This window comes from Osmia lignaria, chromosome 10 (genome assembly GCF_051020975.1).
Source record: "Osmia lignaria lignaria isolate PbOS001 chromosome 10, iyOsmLign1, whole genome shotgun sequence".
NCBI lineage: Eukaryota > Metazoa > Arthropoda > Insecta > Hymenoptera > Megachilidae > Osmia > Osmia lignaria.
In genome coordinates, this window is record NC_135041.1 from 10,085,501 (window position 1) to 10,104,107 (window position 18,607).

An 18,607-nucleotide genomic window follows, 5' to 3' on the forward strand; every position below is an offset into this window, starting at 1 on the left:
CAGTCTATTGTTCTGAATACCTTGCAGTAACTGTATATTATTTATTGTGATAATATATCCTGGGGTTACTTCACCTGATATCATGAAGATAATAAAGATCCTTAACCCCTTCGCCTATGATTTTTTCGATAGTTGCGTCAGATAGAGCTAATTATTTATTGTTTAATTTTGAAACAAATAAAAAAAAATGAAATATCATGCATATATAACATTCAACGATCTTTGACTGAGCAAATTATAATTAGAATTAAATTCAAAGTTCAATCATACTAAAAATACCAACCAACTTTAACACATTTGAACTGTAAATTGCGTCACAAGTGTGACACGATGTTGTAGGATAAGAGGTTAAATAAGAATATAGATTACCTTTTGAACCATATCATCTCTCTGGAATATTGAATATTGTACAGCTGGGTCTGAAAATGTTATCTGTAACAACTCGAACCCCGAAAGCCTGCAAACTGTAACGATAAAGATGCCGAACAATTCGATCCGTTGATTATCTCTCGTGTCTCGATCTGCGACGAAGACTCGTAGAACGAAGAGTTACGCGACGGAAACGTGACTTTTCGACGCGGCAAGCGTGCTACACGTACCCCTAGAGAATGTCTCGAGAACCGAGATTCATGCTCGACGAAATGGTCCCAGGTATCATAAACAAAAGTATCGATGCGACGTTGTCTCGTTGTCGACAGGTTGAATCCCCGACGGAATACGTCAGACAAAGATGCGTTCGAATACGTAGAGAATCAAGCACAGGGAGATGATGTTAGTCGTCGTTCGAAAGCTCGTTTTATCGAAGTCTCCCATAAGAAATTGCCGTTTGGTTATCGCACGCGAAATATACGTTTCACTCGCGAATCGAACGTTCAATATCATATTTTACTGGGAGGGGTGAGTAAAAAGGGTAAAGAACCGGTAGAGCGACACGAGCGAAATTTTCAACGCGTATCATTGCAATGTATAAATATTTTATTGTTATACCCGGCTCTCGTTTCAGTTGCTGTATTAAATTTCGCTTTTACGAGTTTATATATAATGTAAAATTGGTCAGAGTTTATAGTAGCTTTTTTCGATCTGATCCAGGGTATAGATATACGTAGATCGATGTGCCGTTGGCAGTGAGAAAAATATCGGTCGATGCTCGATCGACAAATCCTGGCTGACCGTTAATCGTGGAAAATATAATTCGGAACAAAAGGAAGTGGAATACATATTAGTACACGGTTGCGAGAAAGATTCGTAACGAATTGAATGTTTTCAAGGCAAAACTAGCAGGATTTATCGCACAATTTTAAGGGATGAATAAATTCGAATACCGGTTCTCGAGATATCAAATCAATTCGGAATCGAGCTTTCGAAATCAAGAAAAGAGGAATAAAAAAACGTGTACCATTGCGTTGTTCACGAAATAGAAAACGTCCCGAGGGCTTGAAAGGGAAGCCGTTTCCGGTGACCCTGTTTCAAACCCTTTTCAGACGCATGAGTATACGGTGAAACGAAACTGGAATACGGTAGCGCGGAACTACGTCATCGGCCAAATGGGTTTCGAGAGCTTCCACGGAAAAACGTATGGCTATGTGAAATTGACGTTATGGCCGGATGATGGAGTCCATCTAATCGCGATTATTTCGTAGCAGTACCGTACGTATCGACCTTCTAGCCAGTCGATAGCCCGAGCTAATTGCGATTATTTCGTACCGCTACCGATCATCGACGTCACGGTTAGTTGATAGCCTCAGCTAATAGCGATTACCTACCACCATACGTGCTGCTATCGATCGCAATTCGTTATGATTCCCTGCCACGAAACACACTCGTTGTTTTCCGACGTGAATTACTGCTGAAATCCGGTTAAAGGACCCGAAGATATCGAGTTTAACGATATTTCTCGTTACACCCACTTGTCACGACACGAGAAACAATAAAATTGACAGCAACTGAACATTCTGTTTGAAATATAGCTTCTGAAAGATGTACACAATGGTAGTTCTTTTAAACATTCCATCAGTATTAACTTATCCTGTCTATAGAGATTTTTTCAACAGAAAATGGATTCGAATGTTTGTTTCAAGTATCTAGAATTTGCTTAATAAATGTACTATAAATGTACACATGTTAAAGTCGTTCATTCAAAGACACGAAACGTCTATTTCCAGAAGAGAAAGAGGAAAGGAAAGGATCGTTAAGGGTTGATTACGTTACCCACGACATGTAGGCGCACACGTGGCCGGGGCAAGACCAAAATTACTGGGCAAGCTGCGGTGAACCGCGGTGCATTCTCATTCACACTCGCATTCAGATTCATAACTGCCGCTAGTTTCAACGCTAAATGGAGCCGTGTAACGAATGGTGGAATTACTGGAAAGTGGTATTGTATTGGCTATCGGTCGATCCAAGTTTCCAAGGAACGATACTTGTATTTTTAGTGGAAATCGATAGGTACTTCTCTAGAGAATAGAAATTTACGCGAGAAGAATATATTCCCTTGGATTATTCGCGTTCGAAATAGAAGCCAAAGAAGCTTCTTCCTTGTAATTGAATATCGATTGAAATTTTGCTGGAATTTTGCAGTCTATCAGTTCCAAGTGTATTCTAAACATTCTACGGTAAATTTGGAATATTTCTTAAATAATAAATCGATCTCTATCACCTAACGCTCGGAATGTTCAAAGGATTTCTAAGTATAGAAACCTCGGACGATCCAATTTCCTCACCGATATAGAGCGCAAGCCTCATAAAAGGCTCCCTTCAAAAACACCACTGCACTCGACTAAACGAGTCACAAAACTCATCTCCCCGAGCGTGTATACAAAACAGCGTGCACCATGCATCTGGAACGTAAAACCAACCTTCGAAGTCGGTAATACGTTGGCTCTTTAGCTGACTGGTTATTACACGGAGGAACGAAATTGGTATCGACGGGGTGCAGTAAGTTGGCCGGATGAATCGGCGTGTGTTCGAAGGCGAACAATGGCGAGACGAGGATTCAATTTTACGCGGTGTTAGAATGGATTTACTCACGTTCGTCGAGATTTCCTTGGCGGCGCGTCGGTGCCTCGTCACTAGGTCCGTGGATCGATCGCCGAAGCATCAATGTGTCGCTGCTGATCGCTGACTCGAAGATTCCACCTTCTCGTAACCAACCACGGTCCCCGGGTATCCGCGGCACTGAAACAACCGAGATGGATGGTTCTTCATTAAATCGCCAGCCTCGGTGACGTGTTTACAGAGTGATCGATATCGGTACCCGCGGTAGCAGCCATCGAAACAACACTTTTCCTGACGCGACGAGGCGTTATTAAATTCCTGATACAACCGGGATCCTGTTGCCCGAGCGAATGATAATTTACACGAGCCGTACATTTTTCAACACTGGCTTTAATTGCAGCGCTTGCGATATTAATCGAGTTCAGTTAATTTCTTGCGAATTGTAAATTGCTTTCTATTGTTCGCGCACTGAGGATTGATGGAAGAACGATATATTTGCGTTTCGAAAGACCCCGTTTACAATTCGTGTGCTGCCTCGAGGAAGGCTCGAGAACGAATGAAAGGACGGTCGTACTTGGTTGCGTTTACCGCTGCTGGCCGATGATTCCAATGTTTATGCAAAGGGATTATCTCTCCCTCGAACGCGGTACCGTCTCTACCGGTTTCGTCGTTACCCTAGCGGCCACGGATAAACTATAGAATTTTTTAAACCGTGTTACGAGTCTATGGATCAAAATAATTATTATATTTGATTTCGTGAGTAACAACCTGAACGAAAGTGACGATTTTAAATCTTGCTCGATATGAGCTGGATTCACAGTTAATTTCATTTCAATTAGTAATAAAATGATTAATACCATTCAAGAATAACACGTTAGACGATTAAACACAGTTACACGGTTCTCGGAATATCCAATTCACTAATTGTGTCAACACGCCTGTGGACATAGTTGGCCATGTAAACAGGCGTGTAAACACTTAGAGCTTTGAATAATGTAAATTCATATATTTAAAGTGTCGCGAGAAACAGGAGTTACCGAAAACAGTTTGATAAGTTCAGATTATTAAGCATTTTTCGACAACTTGATTCGAATAGCACTAGGTCTACAAAAGAAAGGTTGAGTGGATGCGACAAAACGGAGTGAGAGGGTTCAATAGAGCAGCGATTGCGAGTAAATCGATATACACAGTCGAATGAATGAAAAGCTGTCCATAAAGGAAGATTGATTTACAGCATTTCCATGCAATCCATGCATTCTATCGCAGAAAAAGTTATTCCACTTTAAACGTAATTCTATCTCGATGTAATTCATTTTAAGAACGAAACTTGGCACGTTTCCAATCTCATTTCGAAAGCAGAATCGAATCATAAATGTAAAACATCATCGACGAAAATCGAGAGTACGTGGTATGGTTAGGTTACAGACAATTTCGAAACAGTTTCGCGACATCACCAGCTCGAATCCTGACCCTGTGAATATTCTGAATCTCCTTGCACGTTCGCCATACGCGCTTCTGAAGCGAATGGAACTCCCTCCCGCTTCTTTACGGTCGTTTCAATTCATTCGCGGCTTCTGGTAGCTGATACTACGAGAGAGAAGAAGCAAAGACAAAGAAAGATAAGGAGAAACATACGCACAGTTTCGTGCAACGATGAGTTTGTTCGGTAAGAAATAGCGCGAGGTAGAGAAATCTCTAATGGCTCTTCTGTTTCTCTTAGCAAGGGAAGATATCGTTGCGCTCGACTGTACAATTATACCCCGGCTGTGTTCTCGATGACAAGGGACGCGAGGGTAAGGTTAGATGGAACCGCGGTTACGTGTACGCGAAAAATACTCGATGACAAGGGACACACGAAGGTAAGGTTGGATGGAACCGTACTTAGGTGTACGCGAAACCGTACTTATAGCCGGTGTATGCGCGGCTGTTGTTATCTAAATGCGCGCGAGGGAAAGAGGGGTCAGCTTAAAAGGGTGGTTCATTGGCGTCGCGAAGGTGACGTCGCGTACGAACTCGCACACATATACCGCTCATCTCTACAACGAACGCGTTAGCGGTATATTCAGCTTCGTGTATATTCGAAAGTTATGCACCACGTTCTCTGGAGTACAACCCTTTTCTCTTGCACGCTACCACTCTCATTCTTCGACACTTTTTTAACGCAACCCTCCTCGTCCCTTCTCGAGCCATCTTGCTCTTTCCCTGATTGTACGCCGATTCGAGGCTAGAAAGATTCGTGGACGAGCGCGTCGCGGGATCACAATGGAACACTGAGAGACAATCGACGATTCAACGGGGAATACGTCGAATGGAAACGTTTTAGTCAGATGGTCAAATTAGTCTGAATTGTGATGAAGCCAATGAGACAGCAGTGTGGTCAACGGTTACGCCTGTTCTTTCACATGTACAAATTTTTACGCTTGAAAATTGTGAGCTTTAAAAATGTAGAGGATCATTTAATGGGATTTAATTATTCATAGCAGTACACGTTCTGTCGCATGTGTGCTTAACGTGAAATTATCTTACAATATTTTCCACTCTTTTCCGCGGGAAAGTTTAATGCAAACGATATCAGGGACACAAGGGAGTCGAAAAGTTTCAGACCCGAAGCGTCACGTTGCGCGAACCATTATAATTAGTGGCTAAAGCTAGTTAATTTCGAATGAACTTGTTTGAACTTCCTCGAAGTTTCCTCTCCTAGTTTCTGTCCATTATATTTTACGCGTAGCAATTTTTTCGCCGTGCTAAACTTTTCACGATTTTACTAATATTTTACCTGTCACCCACTTGTTTCGAGTGAAATTTAACGTTTCTGCCACTTGCAAACTTTTCCGAATGAAATCATCATTGATACATGTATTTATTCATTTTTTTTTTTTTTCAATTTCACGCATGCACTTTTATATTTTTAAACAAATTTTCCTTCATATTTTTTTTAAACATTCTACAAAAATAATCGTTTCAAGATCCTTTTATGCTAGTTTTTCACTTTTCGAACAAAAATTACGAAAATATAAAACTTGAGCCAAGATAATTACCGATAAATGAGATTTTTCGTTAGAGATTGATTAAAAAGTCGGCATGGCGGGCTTCAAAGAATGCCACGAAGGATATAAACGTAGCGAAGGAAAGTTCCGAATGCAAGGACGAACAAAAAGGCTCTCACAGGATAGGAACAATCAACAAAAGAAATCGGTCGAGTGACTGGCTATTAATTCAGCTTCACTGAGTCAGAAAAGTGGTCTTCCTGCGGTGCAGATGTTGAAACTTTTCAACCAATCGATGATGCTTCTCATCGCCGTGGATCTACCAACTATGGATCACCGTTGACCCGAATAAACTTTCATTTTTCATTCGTTCCTTCAATTTCGAGGAAAAGATCGGCGAATCGAGAAGTAATTAAGAATAATTCCTTTCGTAGCATTTTATTAAGTCGAACATCTTTTGTCTACAGGAAGTAGGAATTGCCATAAAGATATTCGATTATCCTATTTTAATTACACGTTCGTTTTTGAGTATAGAAAACGTGTATCTTCGAATGAAATATTTTTCGTAGCAATATCTTTTCGATGAACAAAAAAGGAAAACTTGAATCCATTCATGACCACAGGATCACAGGTGCAATAATACAGAGCCATTTATTTCTCGATTGTTCGACAATAATCGGAACAGACAAAAACGGCAACACCTTTGGCTATTTATCACGGAACAACGAGTGCTCCCTGGTAATTCATTCTTTCGCCAATCGATGTGGCCAGATTTTTCCGATCCGTGGCTCGTAATTCAAAAACGAACGAACTAGTTCTGGAACAACAGCATCCACTCTCCTACCAGAGAATTTCGCGATTTTACAGACAGGATTACAGAAGAATTACAAGAGAAACGTGTTAACGTTGATACACGAGCACTGCAACTGCAGCAGACCATTATGTTTAAGAAAAGAAATGAAAAATTCACGGCTGGATCACGCCAGTTTCCTTTAATTTCCTCCAACCGCAAACAAATATCCAGCTTGCGCTTGAAAGTTTCAAAGAACCGGATTTTACAGAGGGTGTAACGTTATCTGACGTTGCTAAAACTGCTCCGCGAGAAAGAATTCCAACACCCACGACGTTCGGCCATTCTTGTGCTTATCAGTAATTCTTTCCCTTAAACCGTTCCTCCCTTATCCGAATCGTATACACTCAAGATATGTTTCGTGTCGCTGATAGCAACAATGTCGGTTCCGTTCGTCGCTCGTTTCACCCTCGGTGAACCTTCATTGGATCGAAGAGAATACCACTTTCCTATTTCTTCCCTAATAAGTGTCCCTGGCAAGGCTCCCATCCGAATAACAACGAGCATATCAGGGGTAGCGAAGCATACAGAAAGTTATCTTGTCTAACACCGTGTATAGGGTGGAACGTTACCTTATGGATCATATAATTCTTTGTGGAACTGTATTTAACACGGTCGGGGGTCTCCGTTATTTCGGCTACCACTACGTACAATACACGCATGCTCAGCAAGATTATCAGCACGGTGTCTCGCGTGACGTTCCTCCACTTCCGCTCTCTGGTCGAGGTCGTTCGAATATCGAACCACGATAGTGACCTCTTTACCGGCGAGGGCCAACAGAATCGGTGTATTAGGGTCAACGGGAAAGAACGAAGGGCGTTGCATAGAAAGCGATCAACTGCAAGCTTCGCGATAACCGGCGATACCGTGGTTGAATTTAACGCGAAGAACCGGAACGAGAAGGTAGATTCGTAGTCGGGATAAAGATATCGGATTAAAGCGGCTACGGGGAAAATAAAGAGAAATGAGTTAGCGAGATTTTATGGGGTCGTACTTGTTGCACGATGGAGAACCGGAGTCGTAAGTTGCATCGACGATAAGTACTTCGAGGAGTTAAACGTTACCCGTGTTCTCGTGTTGAAGGATAGGAACAAAGACGTTATGCGGTGCATTGATTATTCTGTTACCTTGATTCCTGAACAACGGTAGTGGAACAGTTAATTAGTTACATTAAGAAGAACTTTTGATTTAACTTTAGGACGATGTATTATATTATTAATTCAGACTCTCTTATTCTTGCTGGTTGAATTTTTAGTACAGATAATGTATAGTTATGTAGATTAAACAGACGGTAAAGATCAATTAGAAACCTTTGACTAGATGATTTATTACCCCGGGAGTCGTTAAAACCCTATACAACCCCTCAGATAACCCAGTATCAATTAGTTCCAGTTCAGTTCTATTGTAGTTCGAGCTCAGTTTCATTCCGGTCTCGGTTCAATTCCATAGCAAGCTTTGTTCCACTCTAAGTCATTCGTAAGCTCCGTATCTTGCGACCTTTGTATACCAATGAAACACATAGTATTACCAAATACCCATTCCCGATTATATAAGTGTGATGCGATTCCCATTCACTCTAAGAGGATTATGAAACACCGTAATAAAACGAGGCTGACGATAAGATATTCGATTATTCGGATCCAACGGAATCTTACGTTTAATTCGAATTCAACAAACCTAAAATTGTAACGAAAGGATAAGAAAGCACTCGATTACGATTCGATTCGTTTCAAGAGAAAAGCAATGGTTATCTATTTGCAACAATCGCGCCTCGTTCGCATCAATGCGAAACACACCGATGGAAAGTTGCCAATGGTCTAACTCTTTCGTCGTTCGTGTAGCGTTCCATCCGCACGACGAAATTTTGGATAAAGGGTGCAATATTTCAAGGCTTAACGGAACGGAGATCAAGCAGAGAGCCTCGCGAAATTCGACGTCGCCCAGGAACAAGACATTATGCAAAAGAGCGAGTCACGTAGCAACGAGGAAGACGAATGGCATCGCTTGGCCGGAACATTAATCTCGATTGATGCCGCGGATAGTTTAGCAGACACTGTTCACGCGGAAATCGGATCTGTTTTCGTCTAAACCGTTCATGGCCCACACCATAGAATTTCACCGTCCCTGGTAATATATTTTTATCGCGTTTCCACCGCGAACTTCCAGCAACGATTCCGAATCATTTTTTACGATCACCAACGTCAAGATGGAAAATTTGTCAGAATGACGAAGCTACTTTAAATTTACCGAAAAATGTATGCGTGGGTTATAAGAAGGGAGCGGCAGGGAGGAGCGCACGACATCCCAGAGGATGGCGAACGCGACTCCTCGAAAATGAAATTCTGACTGGCATTTCGGATCAGTCGTAAATCGACCAACTGGCGAACAGAACGCGGTACATGTCGAGGTAAACTGATAAAACGGCTATACACGTTACGAATAGTGATTCCCGATCGAAACGTAATTGGTTCCGGGAATATGTGCAAGGGAGGTTCTGCGTATTCGATGAATAACCTGGAAGATTGGAGGGCTAAGGTCGATGAAAGGAAAAAAAAAAAGAAGATGGGATCGAATAATAAAACTGTGAACATACGAGACGTTGGTACCGTAGGAGTTTAATACGATTCTTTTGTTAAGACGTTCCGACGAGGGTTGGATTTTCCAGACGGAAGTTTAGAATCCATTCACTTTCGAAGTAGAAAACTTTGCGGATTATCGGATTAAGTTTATAGATAGATGAGAAATCACGGGGGCATTTCGTGTACCGTGGAAGTTCCGCGTTTCTGTTGGATACGCGTATTTCTCGGCTTTTCAATGGGTTCGCTTGAATTGTAATCCTTGGGTCAAGTTTCCAACAATGTTTCGCCTAACAAACCAGACAAAAAAAATCATACGAATCGTTCGGATGCGATATGCTCCATGCAGATATTTATGTTCAAGTCAGACAATTTGAAACGAACATTTTCGCGATTGTTCAAAGGCGCCATCCTTTCCCTGGCTAATCGACACACGTACACAAACCACCCACGCTTTATTACACATAATAATAAGTTCTCCATAATTGACCGCGCAAGCGTACGCAACTGCTGCTAATCGTGATTTCGATGATCATTGTGCGGAGAGATAGCGGTGCCATTTCAGCGGAATTAATCGTACATGGCAAACTACGATTACCGTTATTAAATTATGACCGGCTACCATTAGAGCCTACCATTGATACAACCGATAGCCAGACCTCGGAATTAAACACACGGAAGCGCCCTTTATATATAACATGCACGAGTGAACTCGCTTGAAAATGTTTCTGAATTCGACTGGTGTAAATTCGACTAAAATAATGTACTGCGCCCTGTGGTCTCACTGACCGCTTCGATCGATGAATTGATATTAACATTTGAACCAGGTCAATCGCGACCCAGACCTACTGAACATACAGAGACGGCGACAAAAATTAGATACTCAAAGAGTGTAAAATTTTGAAAATGGAAATTAAAATGAAATGAAAAGCAAATTTGGACTCTAAATGATAGACTGGGTCAGCAAAGACCCACCTATCCCACCCAAGGGTTAACGTTAACTCCAGGCTTTTGTTCATAATGCTTTAATTTGGTATGGAATTAGCGGTTCGATCTGGTGATCGGTCGCATGTTAGAATGCAATATAAAGGCTAACGAAATTTGCACGCGTTCGCGATCCAATAACGTCCAGCTACCTGGTGGACGAGTATGAAGGAACAACGGCAATGATTGCCTGGAGAATGGAATGCGCGATAATTGGGCCGGCTTAATTGTTCGGGTCGCGTGTGTTGGCGAACGTGCACCACCAACGACGGAGCTGAAACACGAGGAATCGACTCAATCAGAGAGTACGCAGCCACGTATAAACCTATTCATTCTCGTGACCCCCGCGTTCGTCGCCACCCCTGAATACGGTGCAAGGTTAACCACGAAATACGTCGACTGGTGTAGAGGAATCGAATTCTAGCTGCTGTGGTGGCTGAGTTTCGCGATACCTAGATCCACGAAAAACACCTCTGCGATTCCACTGAATCTTAACACGTCGCCGGATCGACGATCAACAAGTCGTTATTCAATTGCAATTCGTTGAATACGCATAATAGAGAGGCCGTAACTTAATTCTAAGCTAAAATTTACAATTTTTGTTTTGATATTAAAAAATATTTAAGATATAAATGAATGTTTACATACATATAAGGTCGTAGCTGATTCAGTTTTTCAAATTCTTTGAAAGTTTGCTGTAGAAACTTCTTGTAGAAGGCAAGTTTATATAAAAACGAGGTGAAAGAAGCTGTAGATGGTAGGATAAAAAGGGGTTGGGCAGTGAATCCTCGGTGGCTTTGTGTCTCCTTTTCTTAGGGAATGATGGATGGAGAAGGTCTAATAAAACGGGCCAGTTGGTTGATTCAATCGCGCGATGTTGAATCGAGGAAGAGCCGGATGAACTGGGATAACCGAACCATCTTCTTCAATTCGTCGCTTCGCTTTTCATTACATGCACAATTTTCTGGCCACGAGATGTATAACGAGGGAAAATTTATCTCAATTTGAAGAGGACTTTGCGTTGCGTTTCCATCCCTCCTCTTAACCCATTTCAGGACAAACACGTTAATTACTTCGAACGAGCACACCGACGACATCAATATCGATGCATATAGGTACCCTGAAACGCGATGCATTCTACGATAACGTTGCATGTTAACCTTTCAATAAAGCGCGCCCGGTAACGAAGCTGATAATTGTTCGCGACACGTTTTACCGGCAAGCTGTATGAAAAAAGCTAAACAAAAGAAAAGAAAAATAGTAGAAAAGAGAGCAAACAGAAAATGATCGTTAATAAAACTCGTGTCGCGAACCGGTGATTACCGAGTCACGTGTTCCAGTAATTGAACGCACGATTTCTAGCGATATCGTTTGAGGAAAAATTTGCATACATAATTGGCGATTTCAAATCTTTAGCTTCTGTCTGTTCGATCGACATTCAAAAATAAGTAGAATATACATGAACAAGTGTACATCGAACGATTTTGAAACCGTTGAAAGCATTAGCTTATGCGCTCAGCTGGCTTTTGTACCTTCCACGCGACGGTTCTATTCAATTAACAAATCCTCTCGACGCAATTATTGCTCCGCTAAATTTGCACACGTGACGCAACATATACACACACAGAGAAGCTTTGTTTGAAACTCTAGCGAACTGCTTAAATTATTCAAATTCCACGGTCGATTTGTTAACTATGCATTCGAGTAAACGCGGACACCGGTATAATTCATTCGACCGGCACTGGGAAAACTGGCCGAAACGATTAGAACAGGTAACGAAACTGACGTTCTTTTGCTGGAATATTTTATCGCAATTTTCTTGCCAAAATAGTCGAGAAATATTTGAACGTTTCGGTTAATGAGAAATTTCGAAACGGAAAATGAATATTTTATACCCTGGACACGCAGTATATCCGGCTTAAGTGGAGGTATGTATGTATTCCTCTAATTATTGAAAGCACGAAAATTGTTTCACATGAAACGTTAAAGTGGGACCTGGAAATTTTCCCTTGTAGACGCTCTTTGCACTATGCTTCCCTATAGATATCAAAGATTCGTCCGTATTTTCAATCATTTGAGCAATAATATCGTGCATACCCTTACACCAGACACGGTGTAATATTACTCTAAAATATAAATTCACGTTGCTATGGATATACACCTTTCCTCCTGGAACTAAAGAAGTGCAGGTGAAAGTAATTAAGACCCCGCGTTTAAGGTAAAACCCTTTTGACTGAACTTTTTTTCTGCGGAGCAGTACGCTCTAAGAACCCCGTTCTACATGGCACGTTCTATGCTAGCGGGTTGTAAATTTTACGAAGTCACGCTATCATTTTAAAATGAGTCGTAGGTAACGAATACGAATTAGTACACGTAATTACTACGCGTGTAGCCATAGCCGTAGCCGTAACCGGTACAGTGATAATTTTTTGTTTCATTCTTGCTGAAGATAACAGGAAAAAACTGTATTCGTCGCGAATCTCTCTTACCCGCGCTAGTCTGTACCTTTATCTTTAAAGTAAGAAGCTTTACTGAAACTCTCATTCGAAATTTTATTTTTAACAAACACACTTTCCCAACAAAATGAAACGGTAGTCCATCCTGTATAATTAATGCTTGTATCCCGCACATTTATACTCGCTGTTTGCCCATTATCTCTATCCAACTCGACTAAACTAATTAGTAACAAAGTAATAATTCAGTTCTGCTCAAATAATTTAGTAGGATTAGTACCGCTGTCAGTTATAGATAAATAAAAATAGTAGAATAAAACATCGTGGTCAATATTTTGCAATTTCGAAATTTAGGAAACAATATAAACCATAATTAGGGTAATAAAATTTCTATACAATTAACTGTATGCTAAATTCTTCAATTTTCTGATACGTTCAAATTTCATCAGAGACATTTGAATGGTATTTGAACAAACCTCTATAATCGACGCCTTCCGCGTGTCAGAATCCAGAATTTCCCACTTGTTTCCCCTCTCGTCGCATGAAAATTGGAAAAGTTCAAAGCGTTCGCCGGCATTGACGCGCGAGTTCGAAGAAAAGGATTCGAAGAGGGTGAATACTAGCAGAAGAGGTGAGAATGAACGATCGGTTGAAAAAAAGGGAACAAGGAAGAAGAATTGAAGAGGGCAAAGGTGATGGAGAAAAGAAGAGAAAGGTTAGGAAAAAAGGGAGAGAGTACCATTGTTCTTGGTAGCCGAGGGTACCGCTCGATTTCACGGAACGAATCAATTGTGTGAAAGTATACTCCTCGAGATGGCGGCTTCACAGTGAACTCTGATATTCTGATGATTCTTATGAAGTATCCTAGCCCGCGGATCCTTTGCCAAATCGTTTCTTAGAGAAGAGTAAACAATTTCGAGCAAAGAGTTGCGGTGAATCGAATCTATCTGTTTTCACTGTGTCAGCACGAAGTTGTTACCCGATTGAGGCCGCATAATTACATTTTCTGGTTGAATGTGCTTGATATAAGGATATTCTGAAATTATAAGATAGTGCAATCAGGATAAAAGATATTTCACACCTTGTACAAAGTATAGAACATCTTATTCTTCCAGTACTTTCAGTCATTTAGCTGGGTCAGCTCGAAGCTAAAGAGCAAGAAGCTCAAGAGCTGCTCCTTTGTCCGACTTCTTGATCGCTGTTGGCTCCTCTAACGCGTTTATTTTCGCAATAATACTTAACACGCAACAATAAAGGCGTAAATTCAACGAATTCAACTATTCAACGAAATAGGCGTTTATTAACGTCGAGCAATCTGCCAATTTTTTACCAACTTCAACTTTATCATCATCCAGCAGCTCTTCGACATCGTTCTGAACAAGTTTTTGTCACTTCGAACGCCTTTAATACCTTCTATAAGCTAAGATGTATACATATACATGTACATGCACACACAGTGAATTTCTCACGAGGGGACGAAGAATCAGGATCCTTATTTCCAGAGACGAGGGAGAAGCAACTCGCTGCGATGGCTCGATTCTTTACGGAAAACGTCGTGAAGATTGCGTCGAAATGTCCCGAAATTACCAGGCGATCAAAGGAACGCTCTAAAGATCGCTTTCAACAGAAAAATTACGGAGATTTTGAAGCTCTCTTCCGTATAACATATAAAAGAGAACCGTGATTTACAATTGCCTGGTAACGAGCAGAAACTTTTTTAAATCATGGGAGCTTTCATTTTTGCAAAGCAAATTAATTTGTAAATTTCCAACGGAATGTCGATACGAGACAAAGAATCAAGTTCGATAAATATCTATACTGTTCAAAGGATTTGATTCAGGAAGTTAACTAAATTCTAACGTCCGCTAGATGTCTTCGTTGACTGACATGACGTTCTAAACGCTCGCCACGCGTATTAGATCTAATTAAACGTAGGCAATTAAACTTTACTGATAGTTAGCGGTCGTTGGGCTTCAGAAATATTAGCCGTCGCGAAGGGACCGAAACGAAGCCCCACGGCTAATCTTCTTTCAATGAACGTATCACGAGTCACTAACCTCGCCCCAGCCTGACAACGACTTGTCCAGCCTGTCGACGACCCGTCGCACACGATACGGCAATTAGTTCCGTGGTGGTGAGCGCTTATTAATTAACCGGGACCATCGACCAGACCAACGTGCGTTTTTCCTTTGGTCTTCGCAAGAAAAATCGATACCAACATCGCGCGTACGACGATGGTCGAGTGGTCTTCTAGTCGGATCCACAAACATCCCTTTCGGTTTTGTGAGCTGCAAGACTTGTACACAAGTAGCAAGCTTCGAAAAACTTATGGTGTAACCTTGGTTTATGAGAGACTATTTGAGAATAACTCTTCTTTATTTCTAACCCTCGTACAAGGGATGCAGAAGCAGTATATAGATAGCGCTATGTGTTATTTTAGCGAAATTATGATAAATTTTCTTTTGCTCGAAAGCATTTTTCTTCAAAGATTAAATGTTCTTGGTACATAGGAATGACAACAATTCGGAAAGGTCAAATGGCACGGAGAACGATATTTCAGACTTATTGTTAGCAAGAGTCGAACAATGTCGAAAGGGGACTGAAAAAGATTGCACGAATCTGGTTGGTAGGTTCTTTATTCGACGTTGAACCGGAAATCCTTACCTTTGAGCGAAAAGGAGTTGCCAGGATTCGGGATAATCTAGAAATCCCCGAAGTGTATAACGCTAAAACGGAATTGGAAGCACGGCGGAGAAAAATATAGCGGTGCGCGAGCAAATATTGATTCGTTAGATTCGTGGAATCGTTTCGTTCGCTTACCTCGCCAGTTTATCTTTCTTTTCCTGGGAAGGATGCAACTTCTCTCGGCAATCGTCGGATAAAACCTCTATTGGCCAACAAATTTTCACGTATTTTTTTTTTTTTGTTACTAAACAACTTTATCTAAACTACTGGTAAAACTTCCTTTTGCATATAGAGAACATCACATTGTCATTGGTTTTTCGACAATTTTATTTAATTGAAGAGAAAAGAATTAATTAAGCGAGACCTTGTCAATTGTACGATTAAAGTTGCAACGAAATGGAAGTGAAAGACCGTAAAGATGTGTTTCATCATCAGATGACTTCCGTGTCTCTACCGGTTGTATAAAGGTCTAATGGCCTTGCTCTTTTGTCCATGATACCGATTGATGTGTCGTAAACGCAGGACGCGGCACGTGCAGTCAATGACCCTAGCTGAATTACAACCCTTAGATCCTGTTTTCGATAACGACCCACATAGGCAGTCTTCTGAATGATTTCGGATATGAGATGGGATATTGCAATGAGGGGAAACCGATCAGTGGAAAGCATTTCGGCCACTGATTCATCCATTGTATCAACATAAAACAGCCACGTGCTTTCACCAGATTAAGTAGATTAAGATAATAACTTGGCTATATGTGATATACTAACATGTTCTGTATCAAATTTACAATGTTTATCACAATAAATTATAAAATTAAGTTACTTAGTTTTCGTAGCTTTACATTCCTTTCCATCACCTTTCTATCGATCATTCGGACGGTCCTTTATCCGCGCTTATTTTTCAAGGTTTTATCAAGGATAAAGGGGGAAAAAATTGAAGCAGTCAATTGTAACCTTTCACCAAGATCCCTGAATCACGGGATCGAAATGGAAGCTCGATTCACCAAAGAAGTTGAACGTTCGAGGACATTACGTAAATAGGGAAGGAAACGAGTACACGGAGTTTTCCGATCGTAACCCGCACGTTGAACGATAAGGATTCATTCGGATTCTACGATCGTTTCGAATTGCCTCGATTTTTTTTCGTTTCATTTAACCGGCGCGGTGATATAACGCGAGATGGAATGGCTGATGTTCCATTTTCGCGACTGAATCAGAAAATAGTAAGGAGCAAAAGAGGAAGTCACTCGCGTAACCAACTGTTCCGTCCTTTGATGTCCCTTATCATAATCGGTCCATGCAATTATAGAACAAAAGAATCCTGGCTCAGAGATATAGGACGACTTTATTCGAAGTCGAAAGGAGGGACGTTTCATCTTTGCGCAACGTCTAGCAAAAAAAAAATAGGGGAGGCTGCATTGTTTGCCTGTAGGAGTTTGCCGGAGTGTTTTGCGCGCGGGAGAAAAGAAGAAGTCGCGGAAGCAGAAACGTCAAAACGGAAGCATATCGTGATGAAACGTCGTCGGGAAACATTGGAATATACTTTGAGCCTGTCTTTGGTAGCAGCCGATTCGACGCGGGAATCGATCGACTCGAAAGGAATAAGGGATGTTCTAAGAAATGATAATGGCAGAGATATTTCTGCTCGAGCAAGAACGATTCGTGAAGTTTTTCAAGTTCCAAGGGTTAAACCTTTGATCGTAATATTACGTATTCACGACTTTGATATGTGGCTCCCTATATTACCATCTTTCTCGAATTAATTATAATTTGGAAATTGATAATAAATGACTTAGGAGTGAGTTTTGTAGCCGAAATAGGGCTGCTAAATTACCCCTTTAACAAATATTTCTAAGGATTAAGTCTTGAAACTGATGAGAATAAATCTTCAGAAATTTCATGCAGAGTAAGCTGGTTCTCTTCAAAATAATTGCCTTTCAAAGCAACATACCTCTTCAGGCGCTTTACTATGAATTTACCACGAGATGAAAAGAGGTACTAATACAGTTTCAGAGTAATTTATACAGGATATTTCATAATATGTAGGATGCACTTCAGAAATTGATTGAACCCTTGAAAACAATGAGAAAGCCCTAAGCTTTTGATCTTATGTAAGAAGAGGATACGTTTATCTGATGTTTCGAGTTAGTTCGTTCCGATTGGTGAACGTTAACAACGATGGCAATAATTTTACGAGCCTAGAATACTTTGATAAAGTAATTAATTCACCAATTCGTAGAGGAAACAGGAAACTTGGAGCATCTCGTCTAAACTATGCTACAACATTTGCCCCGACGTTAAACGCTCGAAGTGGCATTCAAGTAATTCCTAGACGGTTCAATCTTCACCGGCCAGATCCCATAAGATAAGGTAAGTACGTCTTCATCGCGATAATAAAGCGAAAGCAGCGGTATTAGTAACTCGTGAAATGTGCATTCAGCTTTGGTAGCAGGTGTTGCGCTACAAAGCGGAACGAGTGATCGTAAGTTCGACGAACGATCGTTAACTCGTTCGTTGCGGACAATATAGGTGCACACGTCGTTAAAAACAGAGTATTATTAACAAATTGAGACATAAAATATTAACTGCCATCGAAATAGTTTGCTTGCTAAATATATTTTTAAAACAACCCTTACAGTCTGTAAATTTATCTTGTTCACTTCACCCTTAAAGGGATTTCACCTTAGAAAGATCCCACCCTGAGGGTTTCATCTTATTGTATTCAAATTACAAAGGATGTAATTTATTAACATTTCTTGGCAACAAATTTTACACAATAGGTAAGATCTGAAGATAATATCGGATCAAGAAAGTTGGCGAATACTTTTGTGATTTACGATACACCAGCAACAAAAGCGACTAACCCCGACGGAATAAAGAATACCTATTGATAAACAAGAAAGTCGATTAGGCTCTGGCGATAGTTTAAGAAAGGCGTCGTTGAAGATCATCGGAGAAAAATTAGAGAACCGGCTTGACATTGGCGAGGAGAGATTGCCAGCGGTTATTTGTTCGAGCAGAAACAATATTGTCCTCGTGTAATTAAATATAACTTCGCTTTGTTTTAAAGTGGCGG

At 40.8% G+C, this 18,607-nt stretch overlaps 1 protein-coding gene across 8 annotated transcripts in view; it reads right to left on the reverse strand.

The window, feature by feature from the left end:
- kek5 (leucine-rich repeat, immunoglobulin-like domain-containing kekkon 5 protein) overlaps positions 1 to 18,607 on the reverse strand; it is a 239,796-nt gene that overhangs the window by 44,897 nt on the left and 176,292 nt on the right. For 7 of the 8 annotated variants that reach the window (XM_076690724.1, XM_076690723.1, XM_034339824.2 and 4 more), the window contains one exon: positions 3,028 to 3,174. The exons of the other annotated variant lie outside the window; for it this stretch is intronic. The gene's annotated coding sequence lies outside the window, so the exon portion shown is untranslated. The remainder of the gene's footprint in view (positions 1 to 3,027; positions 3,175 to 18,607) is intronic. 8 annotated transcript variants of the gene reach the window in all.